The sequence below is a fragment of the Pipistrellus hanaki genome (assembly GCF_964339955.1).
Source record: "Pipistrellus hanaki genome assembly, chromosome: 17".
In the NCBI taxonomy this organism is placed as follows: Eukaryota; Metazoa; Chordata; class Mammalia; order Chiroptera; family Vespertilionidae; genus Pipistrellus; species Pipistrellus hanaki.
In genome coordinates, this window is record NC_140519.1 from 25470067 (window position 1) to 25486926 (window position 16860).

General features: G+C 41.4%; 1 protein-coding gene across 1 annotated transcript in view; it reads right to left on the reverse strand.

Annotated features, from left to right (window-relative positions):
- The window catches only part of RP1 (RP1 axonemal microtubule associated), a 73363-nt gene extending 56904 nt beyond the window's left edge, over positions 1 to 16459 (reverse strand). Inside the window, exon 1 of the mRNA XM_084864901.1 lies at positions 16259 to 16459. The gene's annotated coding sequence lies outside the window, so the exon portion shown is untranslated. The remainder of the gene's footprint in view (positions 1 to 16258) is intronic.
- Between the last annotated feature and the right edge of the window lie 401 nt (positions 16460 to 16860).

Below are 16860 nucleotides of genomic sequence, written 5' to 3' on the forward strand. Positions count from 1 at the left end.
ACATATGAAACATATGTTCATGTTGACCAATGTCACCCCAAACAATTTAATAAATATTTGTAAGCTAATGGGAAAAATTACAGAGAGCATAAAAAACAAAATAGTAAATGAGACAATTTAAGATTTGAAAAAAATAAAGCAGTATAATTTAGTAGAAAGTCATGAGGTCCACTCAATTTCTCAGGGAAGTCCTCACTGAGAAAGCAATATTTAAGGTGAAACTTAACTCCGAAGAATTTAAAACTATTCCAAACAAAAGGAGCAGCCCATTTGCAAAGGTCCTGGGACAGGGAATGTGACTAGCACTGCTTAAAAATGTGAACGAAGTAGAGAGTGACGAAAGATAACATCAGAGAAATAGGAAGAGACCAGGTTGTTCAGGGCTCTCTAAACCTGGTAAGGATTTTGGATCTTATTGTGGTGAGTTTTGGATCTTATTTTGGTCAGTTTTGATGTACATTTTAGAGAGATCGCTCACTTGCTGTGAGGCACATGGGCGTTAGAACAGCAGGAGGAGAGGCCCAGAGCCCTGTTTGGTAGTTGCTATAATAATCATAGGCGATATCTGCTCAATTTTGCTGTGAGCATAAAACTGCTCTTAAAGAATAACTTTTTTTTTTAATTGGGGAAAAGTTGGAAGAATGGATTTAAGAGATTAGTAGGAGAGAGAGAGAGAGAGAGAGAGAGAGAGAGAGAGAGAGAGAGACAGAGAAACAGACAGACAAAGTCAACAGGATCTAATGGGACTTACTGAAAGCTGCTGTGTGCCAGGCCCGGGCCTGGAGGCACTGGGCATCTATAGGAGGCAGCCTGGTGGCGTGAAAAGGGTGGGGACTTTGAATCACGCAAACCTGGAAGCGAATCCACAGACCCCCACTTAGGAACTGAGCGCACCAGGGTGGGTTACTTATCTCCCTGAGCCTCCACATCTCCTGTAAAAACAAGATAAAAATAACCGTCTCATGGGCCGCTCTGACAGCTCCATGTGCGGCATATGCAAAGTGCCGAGCCAAGGACTTTTTAAGTAACAGACATCCTAGAAGTGTTGGTTTCATTTCCTTTCATTTTACTTCCCTGATAGAAGATCCAGTGTCTGAAATAATAAAAGCTGAAAGTCAAGGGATCCTGACACCAAGGTAGGCCTGTGTCTGGATATGTAATCAAGTCAACCACGATCTTTCCTTCTTTAAATCTTACGCAGTAACATTTCCCCTGGATATTCCCATTTAGCTACACTGGCGCCTTCAGGCAACTGACACCAGCTACAGACCTAGCATGCCAAGAAGTACAAAAACTCCAGGCTAAACTGAAATGTCAGTTTAGTGTCCAAAGCCTTTTTTTTTTTTTTTTTTTTTTCGGTCGCCAACGCCTGTGAGCCACTTCCTTCTTTCGGGTCCTGCTTCCCGCTGTGCTGACTTCCAAACACTGAAGCTGCTTTCCCAAACTCCAGCCCAGCCGCTGGCTCTAATCTTCAAAGAGCACTTCCTGTGCCAGTCCGGATGCTGGGCCTAACTCTGAACCTCAGCGCCATGATTGACTTTCCTTCGGTCCCTCTTATGTGGCCTCTCCGATGGCTTCTCCAATCTTGCTTTTGCTCTTTCACACCCAACTCCCTTCCATCTGCTCAAAGCCAATGACACTCTTTCAGAACAGTCCATCCTGAGAGCATTACCCACCACGGAAGCATTGTTTCTGTAAGAGTGCTTCCTTAATCTTACAGCACGAAGTATTCTTCTGCCTTTGAACTGGCTTTCTATCCCAAGGACTAACTTAAATTGAAAAATGTTCTGGAACGTGCAGCAGTATTCACAACAAGTTGACCTGCCAATGAATATTAAATCCCTTATCAAAGATGGATTAACTCTGCCGTAAATGTAGCTCAAAAATAGCAACAGACATAAGGCAACATGATTGGACAGCTTTGCTTTGTGGGAAAAGAAATCTGCAAGACAGGATTTAAAATGCACTAAACTCAACAGTGTATGAAATGGCACTTTTGTTGTAATTTTAAGCTTGATAAGTAGAATCTATAAATATATCTAAAAATTCCAATACGGCTAAAGAAAAAAAATACATGAGGAAACACACAAAAGAGAGATAGAGGAAGAGATTAGACATGGAATTAGAAATGGAAAAAGTCCTTAGGCCACGTAGTCCATTTCCCAGCCAGCTAGCTCATTCTCCAGGGTTTGTCCAGTCTAATTTTAGGTGACTGGAGAGTCTTGATTTCAGGCACTTCATTTGTAAAACCATTCTGCTAATGAACCTTCATGATCTGTCAGTCCTTCTAGTTCTTGTGCCTAAATTTTCTACCTTCCAATAGGTTCCCAGGGTCTCCTGGCCTTCGCTGGCTGCAATGCCCACATAAGTGCTAGAGGGGGAATGTTCTCTTTGTCAGATCTATCTATAAAATACCTGAGAAAGGTGAGATCTCATCAAAACCAAGACAGGCATTCTCCAAAGAGCACCACTGGGCTGGTGCAGGAGAACTTGGGTCCTGATTTGTTTTCAATATTACAAAGCACCCAGAGGCTTAAGGATCTCTACTTACAATAGATTTTTCTTTCCTAAGTCCAAAGAGTTCACTGAAAGGCATAGTAAACACCACCAGTTATGAAACAGCTAATACTTGCCAGACATTACCCCTGATGCTTTATATACATTGACTCTGACCTTACAACAACCCTACACAGCAGTGATTCACCCCTTCCTACATGTGAAGAAACTGAGACTTGTGGGTTGGAGTTCAGTCATGTCCGTCTGGCTGAAACCCTTGCTTTTCCCATTGCCTATGCCATTTCTAGAATACCTTTGTCAGAGAACGTGAGCACCTGGTTCTGGGCTCTCCACGTCCAAGCAGATGATGGATGTCTCCTGCCCCAGGTGGACTGTGAGGAGATGGATGGGGCAGAGAACCACACTTCCCCGAAGACAAACTGCCTCTGAGCGTTCTGGAAACAAGCTCAGAGAGAACCAGGTAGGCATTGCAGCTCTGTTGCAGAAATGAGGAACCCAGACTCGGGGGGCTAGGAAACACCAGGGTAGGCAGTGGGGTAGAAACACCCAAGCTTGCCTAAATGGGGAGTGAGCAGGACAGAGCAGCAGCTCCTGCTACCTGGCAAACACATTTAGATTGCTGACCTTCCCATTGTGGCTTCGGCTGCTTTGGATCCACCCTAGGCTTTGAATCAGGGTCTGAACAGACTTGTGGGACCGGGTGTTTTAAAGAACCTGACTCAGAACTTCTTCTTGACCCGGGCCCTAAGAGGAATATCAGGACTCATTCCTATAGCTCAGTCATCCCCAATGCCCCACATGAACAAAGGGTAACAAAATGCCACCAGGCACCAAAGCCTTCCTTAGCCCAAGTGCCAAGGGAGGAGCAGATCTGCCCAGGTAGGTGAGTCATTGATACCTCCCTGCTTGTCAGCCTTCAGAATCGATCCTACATTTTTAGCTTCTTGGACTAGACTCCTCATCAGTTTGCTTCGTTTTCTCCCTCATTTGGAGGGAAGCGTTGAGAATCATCAAAGAGCCTGCCTGCAGCTGCTGATTTACAGCTGTGTGTCTGCTGAGACAACACAGAGTGGAAATCTGGACACCTCAGGCCCCTGATTTCAGCTTCCTAGACAAAAGCTCTGCTGATTAGATTGGCAGTTCTTGAAACAACACAATGATGCAGCTTTTTCAAACACGAATTGGAGCTCACATCGACTGCACATCCAACCTTACGTTCCAGCGCTGGAACCGAGAACTGTAGGGTGATGAAGAATCTGCTTATTTGGAGAAATGATTTTATTCCTCTCACTTTTCAAAGGACAATAGATCGATTTCTAAGAAGAGCCCAAGGCAGACATGAGTTGGAATCCCAGCCCTGTGGCTTACAGTATGCCCAACTTCTGTGAAGGCACTTAGCTTTCTCTGAAATGGCTCCCTCAGCTGAAAAATGGCTGCCCTAACCCCCTGCTGACACAGTGCTGGTGAGAATTAAATCAAGAAACTTGCTTAGCACAGTGTTTTGTGCTTAACAAATGCTGGAGTCCTTCCTTTGGTAAACTGCACATAAGAACACAGCAGCTCATTTAAAAAAAAAAAAAAAAAAAAAAAAAAAGATATTTTTATTTGAAAGATAACACATCACCCTTGCGAGAAATATTAAAATACTCTACTCCCAGAGAAAAATCAGAGGTAAAAGAAATGAAATGTAGTTGTAAAATTTCAACTAATTTTTGTCAACTCATATTCTTTCAGAAACGAATAAATTCCTCTAAGCTAGGGGTGTCAAACTCAATCAGAGAAGGGGCCAAAATCTAAAATCCAGCCTAAATCGCGGGCCGAATGGTTTACTGAACAGTCATAAACTGACAATGTCATAAACTGACAGCAGAGTGCAGTGATGACAGCGCGGTGTGGGCCACATTGCAAGGCCTGGCGGGCTGGATTTGGCCCGCGGGCCTTGTGTTTGACACATGTGCTCTAAGCCATGTCTTACTCTGTAATTAGAAAATGCTTCTAAAAATCTTCTTTCTGAAAATGTCTACACAAACTTCTCATCAGGAATTTGTCCAGTTTGTCCAAGTCTGAGGTTACCAAGGCACCATGTGTAAAGCCAGTGGAGCACGCTAATTAAAGGGATGGTTTGGCAATGGACACACCTGGACTGGAGACCCACCTTTATTTACACTTCCAAGCTGTGACCTGGGTAATTATACAGCCTAAGTCTCCATTTCCTCATCTATAATAGGGGGAGGGAGGTTATCATAGTATAATCTTTTAATATTCTTTTGAGTACTAAATGAAACAAAGTAGTGAAACACTAGTAAGAAATCATGTTAGTCATTTTATTATTAATGAGCAATTCATAACACATGTGACTGATTCATAACATACTATGTAAGAAAGGAATGTGAATTTAAACACCATTATCAAATAGCATAAACAAAATTCATTTATTCATATATGGGAAACCACATAGACTATAAACTCTGAATGAGGTTTCATTACTTCTAGTATTTTTTTTTTTATCATTTTCCTCCTTCTATGGAAGTCCCACATAAATGATTGCTTATATCTTACCAAAATGTAAGAAATCTTGTGTCTTAGATAACTTTCTCTTATTTAAAGAAGTTATCGTTTCATATTTAAAATTGTAGAATAGAAGATAATTCTACTTGTATTTCTAGGGAAATTAGAAATAATAAGTAATCTAAAACATGTTCTGATAGATCAATGCCTATCAAATTTAACCTTGGGCTATTGATAACACCGGCCATACCTAGGATTGCCTCACCACCACATCCCTGTTGTCCTGCTGTAGGGAGTCTTATCTAGGAAACTAAGCCCATGAATTTCCGGACCCAAAGTGGAAAGAGATTAGCTCTCGCCCTAAAATAAATCACTTCCCAGTGTTTTCACTTCCAGACTTCTAACACTTTCCCTGCAGTTTTGAATGTGAACAACTGTTACATGTCTGTAACAAAGATGATCAATTGTACTCTGATCCCAAATTAAAGGGGAACCTGTAGTTTAGAATTTCTTCATTGTGACTCACAGGGTATCCTTTTTTCAGCATAGCTGTCAGTGACTTTTCTGGTATCTAGCATACCTTTGAAGAATGTCTTTAAAGCATGAAAAGAAGCGTAGTGTAAATTAGGTTACCATTAAGTAATGCAAAAGAAGTTGAAACATTCCCCGCCCCCTTAGCTGCTAAAGACATTGTTAAGCAAGTAGCTGTTGCAAGACTGATTACCAGCATTAATCAGTGGTAAGAATGACATACATATTCATTCATTCTTTCCTCCTTGGGGACCTGTAAATAGCACCAAAGAGTGATTGAAAAAGGGATGTCTTCCTTCTCTCTGCTCACACCCTCAGGTGAAAAAGAACCACTCTCTCACCAGTTAATCACTGGAAGCTTAATTTGAAATGCCTATTCACATAGAATAGGCATTTCTATTCACATAGAATAGGCATTTCTAAGCTTCCAGTTAGTAAGCGCACTGTTTTTCAGACACTTCATTGGTTTTTCTCCATCTCAATAGCTTTGTTACATTAGGAAACAACTAATTCAGGACCTATAAATTCCAAGTCATTGTAAGAACATCATCTAGTGCAGTTGTCGTCAAACTGCGGCTCACCAGCCAAGTGTGGTTCTTTGGCCCCTTGAGTGTGGCTCTTCCACAAAATACCACGGCCTACGCGAGTCTATTTTGAAGAAGTGGCATTAGAAGAAGTTTAAGTTTAAAAAATGTGGCTCTCACCGAAACCGGTTTGGCTCAGTGGTAGAGGGTCGGTCTGCGGACTGAAAGGTTTATTTCTAGTCTGCAGCTGCAAGATTTTTCAAAGAAAGTAAATGGGGCCGAAATGGTTTGGCTCAGTGGATAGAGCGTTGGCCTGTGGACTGAGGGGTCCCAGGTTCGATTCTGGTCAAGGGCATGTACCTTGGTTGCGGGCACATCCCCAATGGGGGGTGTGCAGGAGGCAGCTGGTCGATGTTTCTCTCTCATCGACGTTTCTAGCTCTCTATCTCTCTCCCTTCCTCTCTGTAAAAAAATCAATAAACTATATTTTAAAAAATGTGGCTCTCAAAAGAAATTTCAATCGTTGTACTGTTGAATTTGGCTCTGTTGATTAATAAGTTTGCCAACCACTGATCTAGTGTCATAGTCTTAGAATGAAGGAACTGCTTTGCAGAATCCCTGAGTTGCAGTTATGCGTCCACTACTTTAATTCATCTAAAGGTGAAGTACTCCTTAACAAGCCCATAGTTAGCTCCAGATATAAGAAAGTTCTTACTTATGTTATGTTACACTGGTCCTCAAGATGTCCATCTACTCTTCTGTATAAGTTCCACATGGCCAGCAACAGGAGTTTCTATGTGAATTGTGAAAATATCTGCAAAGGTAGCCTTTGATGGGGAACCCCTTGATGAGATTGGCTGTTACTTCAAACTCTTGGTGGTATGGCAGGCACTAAGTACATTGGTGGCCTGAAAATAGGCAATAGGACCCCAAACACCTATCTGAGGTTCTATGTCAAATTTCTAGTTCCCGGATGAACCAACCAGCCCAGATTGCAAAGTCATGAGAAATAATAAATCGTTGTTGTTTTAAGTCAGTTCGTTTTTTAAATTGCTTTGGTGTAGTTTGTTATGCAGCAATAGAAAACTGAAACATGGACATACACTCCATGTTTCAAGTTAAACTTCATAGACAAAATCAACCCCGTTCCTAGGCTTCTTAGAGAGCATGAGACCACCTCCCAGACCCCAATCTTATAAACTTAGGGTTGCATTTCCAAATATTTGTTCTAAACAAAGCAACTCTACAAAAAGGGTTCCACTTTTACCCCACTGTCTTCCCATTCTCTCTTGGAATGCCATCTCACACGCAAATTTCTTCTTACTGAAGCCTCAACCATCCTTCAGGCCCATTCCATGTGCCCCTTCCTCCAACAGGTCTTTCCTCATCCTCTCACCCAGTGATACAGCCACCACCCTCAATAGTCATGTGGATTAGAGATCAGAACAACTTTTGCATATCAGGATCTCTCTCTCCTTAAGCTCCTCATAGCATTATTTCATACATTTTTTATTTTATTTTAATTTAAATTCTTTATTATTTAAAGTAGTACATGAATCTCCTTTTTTCCCCATTGACCTCTCCCTGGCCGATCCCACTCCCCAGCACATACCCTCACCCCCTATTATCTCTGTCCATTGGTTATCCTCACATGCATGCATACAAATCTTTTGATTGATCTCTTGCCCCCTCAAAACCCCCACAACCACCCCCTGCCTTCCCTCATAGGTTGGACAGTATGCTCAATGCTTCTATGTCTCTAATTCTATTTTTGATCATCAGTTTATGTTGTTCATTATATTCCATTCATAGACTTTCTCATGGCACTTTTATTCTCTCTCTCTCTTTTTTAATATATTTTTACTTCAGAGAGGAAGGGAGAGGGAGAAATAGAAACATATGTGATGAGAGAGAATCATCATCAGGCTGTCTTCTGCATGCCCCCTTATTAGAGATGGAGCCTGTAACTTGGGCATGTGCCCTGATCAGGAATCAAACCATGACTTCCTGGTTTATAGGTCAACTCTCAACTACTGAGCCACACCAGCTGGGCTGTCCTCTTTAATCATAATGATAGCATGCACTTTCAGGATCCTCCAAAAAGCACTCTGAGAAACTGTGTTTCCTTCATCTCTGCATGCTCCCTAGTACCTATTATTTCCAATCCTTCTAAATCCGCCAGTCCTGGCCTGGCTTTGAGCAAAGATGCCATAACAAGGCCTTCGTATTTGCCTGAATCTCATGCCTGGAAAGCTGTGTAACAGCAACATTTGCATAAATCAGGCTCTATTAATAGAACCTCAGACTTTTGGGAAAGGCTCAGGGCCTGACTCAAATGGTCCCGCTCCATGCTGGAATCCCAACTATACAATTTCATATTTGGATGAATTTAACATTATTTTCATCTATAAATTGACACTGTTCCAATCTCATAAGGTTTTTTTGTTTGTTTGTTTTTTGCTTTAAATGATATCATGTATGCTCAACACCTAACCTAGTGACTAATACATAACAGACTATACAATGTTGGGATAAAATACTTTGATGACTGACTCTATTGTGATATTGCTGCAAATCCACTCTTTGCCTCATTGTAATATTGTTGGGTGTGACTTTTTTTTTTTTTTTTTTTTGGCAAAAAGCAAAGTTCTGAAATCGCATGCCATTTAAATGTAAATCTGAGTATTTTTAAATTTGAGGGAAAGGCTATTATATTGAGAGCTGTCTCCCTAGCTTCATATCAAATCTATATTCCTCTCAACCATTAAACTAGAAGTAAATTTATTAATCAATTCTCCTTCCTCCTGAGGTGAGAATTTTTGTGTGAGAGATTATTTTTGGTCTCAACATTGAATAAGAAAAAACATTGACAATTTTACCTCCCTCTTTAATGAGCGTTGCATCCGTAAAACCAAATACCACATAACTGACACAACACAATTAGCAGATGTTCTTTTTTTTCTGTTTGCTTTGGAAAGACTGAATGGAAAATAGAGTCTATACCTCACTCAAGCTACTCTCCCTCATTTTTCTTGGAAAAAAGAAGGTGATGACTGATTTATCCAAACATGTTTAAGGCATCTGGTCTACTTTGTATCCTCCCTATGATCAAGGGTCACAGTTTTATGACAAAGTAAAGAAAAAGAATTAACACACATTGAGCATTGTAAGAGGCAGTATAATAGAAGGACGGGCACCTAAAAATATCTATTTATAGTAAAGATGCTATTATTAGCAGGAGTTTCGATGCCAAGATTATAAAGAGTGAGCAAGTACAGCCAGAGGCTCAGCTGTACAAGTACCAAGTAATTAAAACTGTGATTTGGTTTTTAAATATGTTGTCAGACACTCACAGAAATAGGTCTTCAAAAAACTTATTCTGAGGATGAAAACGGTACATTCAACCCCTTTGAATTCTGATGCCACAAACCCACCAGCGTGTGACCACTGGGGTGACAAGGGGTATAGCGCCCTGTGAACATGAGTGCTACGTGCTGGTCCATAGCATATAAGGAGCAGACACTGAGCACATAAAAATTGATGAAGGCAGGGATCAAGTCTCTTTCTTCTGTGCTGAGACTCATATCTACTAATGAGAATAGAAAAAGTGCTTCAACAATTGATTCCTTTTTCATACTTGCACAGACCAGTTCCTTAGAGGATTTTCCTCTGTTTTCAACTCTGAAAGAACCACATAATTCCCAAAAGGCTCCAGCCAGAAGGTCCTTTGAGGTTACCTAATCCAGTGCCAGAACTTTATGGATATGCGTTGATGTCCAGCCAATTACGTCACTTACCTAGGGCCACACTGCTAATAGGTGGCAAAATTTTGAGTTATTTCTAATTTCAAACATTGGGTGACTTTAATTAAATTGGTAACAAAGTCACTTTCTTAAAATAATTGTTTATTGATTCACGAGAATAAATGAACTCCTGTGATTGTGCCTCTTGGATATGTAAATTGGGTCTAATGTCAGTCAGTAGAAAACATATGGAGACAATTTTTTCAAACTTAGCAAGCAAGCTCCATTACCTGAGCAAACCAATCCTTAATTTGTAACCCAGGTTGTCCTCTGTCTTAAGGTTCTTGCTCACAAAAGACAGCAAGACTATAATGCAACCCTTATCTTCTAAAAATGTTGGGTGATTATCATCATCTTTTTGTAAAGAGGACAATGTGTTATTAAGTTAGTCATTGTTACTGGCTAAATCCTGCCCAGCCCCAAGATGTTGAAGTCCTAACCTCAGTACCTCTGAATGTAACTTTACTTGGAAGCAAGATCTTTGCAAATGGACAAGTGAAAAACGGAGGTCCTTTTGGTAGGCCCTAACCCAGTGGTCGGCAAACTCAGAGGGAAGGTAGGGGAGGTTGGGAGTAAGGAGGCGAGATCAACCAAAGGACCTATATGCACATAAGCCTAACCAGTGGACACAGACACCAGGGGGGTGAGGGCATGAGTGGAGGAGTGTAAGGAGCCATGGGGGGATAAGGACACATGTAATATCTTAATCAATAAAGAAAAAGAGGAAAAAAACAGCACACATACAAAAAAAGGATGGGGTAAACTAATTGATCTTACTGGCCTTTCAGGCCTAACACCTGTAGTTCCATAAAAGCAACTGTTCAGAGGCTCCGAGTCCTGGGAACCTGCCTATGGTAATAAGAGGGGAGGGGCTGCATCTCTCAGACAATGAACAGATATTTACTAAGCAACTGTTATGTCCGGCATCAGTCTGGGCCTGGGACACAGCCATGAACAGGAAGACACAATCCCTGTGGCCCAGAATTCCCAGGGAAGATCTGCTCTAAACCAGGAATCACAAGTATGATGTGTGCTGTGGAAATGCAGAGACTGCCCTGGGACAATTCGACCAGTAAATGAGGTTTACAGAGAGACAGAATTGGGCGAAGAATTGGCACCCCAACAAAAAGGTGGGGTGGCAGGGGGTGGTGTGCATGTTCCAGGCAGGGCCACCACAGAGCTCCCACAGTCTAGCTCTTCTCTAAGGGAAGGGCCAGCCTCGACAGGCAGAAAGGGGAAAATGGAGGGTTGACAAACAAAGCGACAAATGTCCTCCATAATACAGACATAGCTGCCACAAGAGGCTAAGGAGGTACTATTTCCAGCAGCAGCAGCAGCAACAGCACAAGTTTCAAAGGAATCCTTCTGTCCTAGACTCACATCATGAGTCGCTTCCAAACTTCAGTTATATTTAGATTTCTGTTGGGCCTAATGGCGTTCTTTCTGGTTTCTATTTTAAAGTGGTGCCGAGCAGGGTGAACACAGAATTTGTGAATAAGCATGCATTATTTAATCTAGATCGCAAAGCCCATTTTCCTTCCCAACGTGTTTTGGCCTTTAGGTTTCTGTGAAAAGGCACTTTCTGTGTGTCTGCTTATTTGTTTGAAAAATAGCTAAGAACGTTTTAATAAATACTCCTAACTATATGTAACAAAAGATACCCGGGACACTAGATACGTACTTAGCAAATTGTTCTCTGAAAAATGATGACAACATTCTAGAGGATTAATATTGTGATATGTACCAGATTTCCTCTTCCCTCCCTCAAGACAACCCAGGAATAAAGGCATTTGGGTTATTGAATTTTCCACCTGTTAAGATTTTGGTTCTGCTCTTTACATTATTGATAATTACAATTTATATTTACAGAGTACTTAATATGTGCCAGGCACTGAGCAAGGCTCTTACATTCGAAGTTTTTCTTAATTCTCCTAACAGTCCCGAAACTAGGAATGTTTATGGTCCCCATTATAAAGATGAGGGAACTGAGGCTTAGTGTTATTGAATAACTTATCCTCAGTCACACAGAAAATAAATGGTGGAGCCACTGCTAATGTCAACGCCTTCTGAATTGATGAGGAATCAGGAGTCTTCCCTAGGTTTCATCCCAGGTATTGACTACACAAAGGAAATGAGATATCCTCTGCTCCTTCTCACTCATCGTCAGAGCACTTGATTTTCATCTTAAGGAACTTGAAGTATTTGTCTCACACTATTCATGTTCACTCCCAACTTCCTGAAGGATAAAAGAGCACAAGGGTTTTAGTGTCCTTGTGCACAGTAAATCGAGGCCAGTCCGATATGTGTCCAGAACCAGTGCTCTCTCTCCTAACTCCCATATGAATCATACTGTGAGGTACAGAAGCCTCCTACTGAGATACCAATCAACAAAATATCTCATGTGTACTGTTCTGGCCAATGGATCCAATTCAATTCAACAAGTATTTTTTGAGCCATATGCAAGGGATTGCTAGCTCTATCTTAAAATCCAATATTTCCTTCCTTTTAGTAAAAGGACTCTGACTTTGTGTGTGTGTGTGTTTTTGTAAGCCAAACAGATTTGTCCAGTCTCTGCTGCAGCCACCTTGCCCATGTCACTGTTCTGGCCACTGAACTGGAAGCAGTAGGGAAGATATGGTTCAATGGCTGGAACTCCTGCCACCATCTAGGACCCCAAGATGACCTTGAGAATGGTAGCCATTCACAGCAGAGAGAAAAGACGGAGGAATCTTGGGTCTCAGCGTTGCAGATGAACTGTATCAGCCCTGGACTATATATTCACATTTTAGTAAGAAGGAAACATAGTCAGGTCTATATTTTATGTTTCAGTTATGTTCAGCCAAAATTATCTGAGAGTACCACCTCCTACCTGCCAGGCATTGGTCTGGATACAATTCCTTCCACTTCCCACACCCCCAGTACCCACATACATGCAATGTATGTATGGGTATTTGGGCAATGCTTGATATAATGAAACAAAGAGATCTCACCTACCACTAACATCTCTCCTAAAGGTTTGACAGAAATGCTTTAGAGGACCACAAAATTTAATGAAACATTCTCAAATCCATGATCCTATCGTTGATCCTTCTCCCACACAGAGTGGTATTTTTATTCCTGAATATACAAAATGAGGTCTAGCTTCCCATTGCTGATCACATTCAAAGACCATTACACTAAAAATAATTACCTCAAACCCAGTAGGAACATTTTGTCTTCTCCATTCCACCTGATAAAAAGTTGAGTTATGGATGTCTACATGCCTCTTGATAATAAGTGAAATGCCTGTGACCTGGGTAAGCTTTGAATTATGCAGTAAAAATAAAGCCTTTTATAGTTTCCTGAAAGACATTTGGATCTGAGGCTGTAAAATATTGCTGAGTTATTGATGCCCATATTAAATTGGCCCTTTTACCAGGATATAATGAAAGTGTGAGCATCCCTCTATACGTCCAAAGACCTTAACTGATGAATAACAATAGTACATTCTGTGACTAAAGGAAGGTTTGGCAAAATTTGTATCAATAGTACTTTTTTTGTGGTAAGTGATATTTATAATCAATGTCTCTGAAATGGTATAAAAAATTGAAATACCTTCTCAGAGAAAAAAACAAACTTATTTTCATGTATTTGAGTAGATTTTGATTATCTGAGTAGAGTTGTTATATCATGATATGATATTAATTCATATTATTAGGATATATAATTGGAATATGGCATTCATCAACCATGCATAGAATTAGAATGTTCTAGCAATGATATTTGCTGTTGATCTTTTTTTCTGTTTAGTTACTAAAATGATTTTGTGACTAAGTAATTCAATAGGGATAAAACAATCCAATGACCAGAATTTATACATTGTGCCAATTAATCACCTGAAAAGCCACAATTTATAATTTTTAGAGCAGACCAACTGTGTTTCCTATATGACTGACCAGTGAAGCCATACCTGCCAAACTACTCTAGCAATTCCTTACCCTGAAGGAACCCTTCAGCTGTGGCAATGGCCAGGTCTGCACTGTATTTCCTAGTTTCCAAGGATGTTGTCTGGCTTTGGTAGTATGTTGCTATTGAATGATACTAAGGTACTAAATAAAGTAAATACAAACAGAAACTAAACACCCATTGCTATGGTGCCAATGGCAAGTAACTTTCACAAGCACTTTGAGTTTACTCAGAATTTATATTAAAAATTATAAATATAGAAATTCTGGTTAGCCAACAAGAAGAAAGTGATTTCATCATATCTCCTATAGAAATATTATGCCATTAATTTCAAATTACCAGGTGAAAGAAGGAAATTGGGGAGTTATTAAGAAGTGTTAGTAGTAGAAGGTTTTTGTTTTGTTTTGTTTTTTAATATATTTTATTGATTTTACACAGAGAGGAATTGAGAGGGTCAGAAAGTTAGAAACGTCGATGAGAGAGAAACACCGACCAGCTGCCTCCTGCACACCCCCCACTGGGGATGTGCCCGCAACCAAGGTACATGCCCTTGACCGGAATCGAACCCGGGACCCTTCAGTCCGCAGGCCGACGCTCTATCCACTGAGCCAAACCGGTCCTGGCAGTAGTAGAAGGTTTTGCTTGGGTTGGTTTTCAGTCTGTGGGGCCAGATGGACAGACCTTTTCTGAAGAGCCACGTCTCCCAGGGTAACATGGCTCATCCAGTGGCGCCACCTACTGACCAAGCAGTTCTGCTGCATGTCCCTCCCCAATCAGCTGTGATCTCTCTAGCATCAAATAGTGTATCACACCTCCTCAGGCTGCCAAGAGGCCCTGTCTTCAATGCTGAGGGGACTACGAGAGCAGCCACTGGAAGCTATGACTCAATGACACCTGGAAGCTCCACTTCTAGCCCCACATAAAGCCCCTGAATGCCACCCACATAGAGATGACACCAAATGTGCAAAGGCCTCCGTAGACAATGTCAGCATGTCAGACTCAGAACACATAACATCTATTGGTTTAGATATTGAGTGCTCACAAAATACTAGGCACTGTGTATAGTGTCTGCACCCAGCTCTACCGTTATCATTTCCAATATTCAGATTTTGGAAACAGGAAGGGGGAGGTGAAAGAACACTCACACATGAAGGACTTGGAGCAGGCCTTCTGAGCCACCATGCCCTCCTGCCTCCAGGCAGAAACCTTGGGGACCAGTGACATTCTGCTCACTGAACACAGCACGAGTGGGTTAGGACCACGGCTCTCTGCACTCTTCTGGCGCCTATGCTAAGACTTCTGGTCTATCTCACGTCTGACATAATGCTCCGTCCAGCGCAGAAGTCAGAACACCTAGTGACTTAAAATGAAAACGAACTTGCACTTGAACTGGTAGGAAAAGAAATCCAAGATACTAACATTCACGTAGCACTAACTTAGAGAGTGAGGGAGTGCTGAGGCACACACACAGGAGGAGCCGGGTTCCAGCTCAGACCCACGCCACACCCCCTGACTCCCCATCCCGTGTTCCTGCTATGATGCCCCAATGCTGCTCCTCTGCAGCTTGAAGGTGACTAAGTGAACATGAGAAGTTGCAATCAAAAGAACATGAGAAATGGTCATTAGAGTTCGAAGCCACAGAACTTAAGGAGCAACTAAAACTACTCCTCTCCCATTTGGAGACTGAGTCCCTACATACAGTCCGTCACCATCTCATGTTCTCAATATTCTCTTCATATTCTTTGACCTGACCCTTCTCACCCCTAAAAATCATCTCATATCAGTCTGTCTCAATAGCCACCCAGCTGGTGTTCAGGCATCTGTCTAATCCTGCAAAGAATAGAGCTAGTCTCAGGTTCATGGTTGTTATTATGTATTGGTGAGCGAATTCCTCTTATTCTGATAAAGAAACATACAGAGTATAGCACATATAACTGTGTTCCCTTATCCCACCATGAACCCACCGCTCTCCTGTTGGCCCCCATAGTAGTAAATAAATTGTCCGTTATGATTTCTAAAATCTAAGACTGGTCATACTAATCCTCTGCCTAACAGCCTCCAGGGCTCCCCCATGGCTTTAAGGATCAAGTACCAAGTCTGAGTATGGCCCATGGGCTATGGAACTTGGGGACAATTGTCCAAACAACCTCTCAAACCTAAAATATCTTGGAAACACCTGCAAAAATGCCAGTGCAAGAAAAATAAGTTTGCTCACCTTCCCCATAGTAACCAAGACTAAACAGTAGCTAGCTCAGGCCTTTTCTGCTTTCTTTGCCATCTCTGGCATGTTTTCTACACCATTAAGCAATCTTCCACATTTAAATAAAAGTTAAATAGTCTCCCTTTGAAACCTAATGATAAAACTTAAAAATCGTAATTACCACTCCCAATAACAAAGGCAAGGAGAAGAAAAAAAAGCATATAACTTACCTGTAATTTCTAAAACGCATATAGAAATTCCTCAGATGCTTCCAGCATGGCTTCCTCAAGAGGACTCCAGTTCAGAATAATCAGAGCAAAGAACCTGGCAACACTGAGAGACTGTGGCTCAAATGCAGCTTAGGAGTCAGCCTGGCTTCTGTGAGCACTGGTCAAAGGGAAAAGCGATGTTTGCGTTGTCACCTGTATTACCTGTAACAACAACAAACACTTTACATAACTCCCAAACCATTCACTGGCAAAGAATAGAGCTGGTCTGTCCTAGCTGGTTTGGCTCAGTGGATGGAGCTTCAGCCTGGGGACTGAAGGGTCCCGGGTTCAATTTTGGTCAAGGGCACATGCCTGGGTTATGGCTTGGTCCCCAGTGTGTGTGTGGGGGAGGGGGAATGTGGTGTGTGGGAGGCAACCAATCAATGATTCTCTCTCATCATGGATGTTCCTATCTCTCTTTCCCCCTTCCTCTCTCAAATCAATAAAAATATATTAAAAAAATAAAAAAAAAGAATAGAGCTAGTCTGAGGTTCATGTTGTTATATATTGGTGAGCGAATCCCTCTTATTCTGATAAAGAAACATACAAAATATAGCACATAT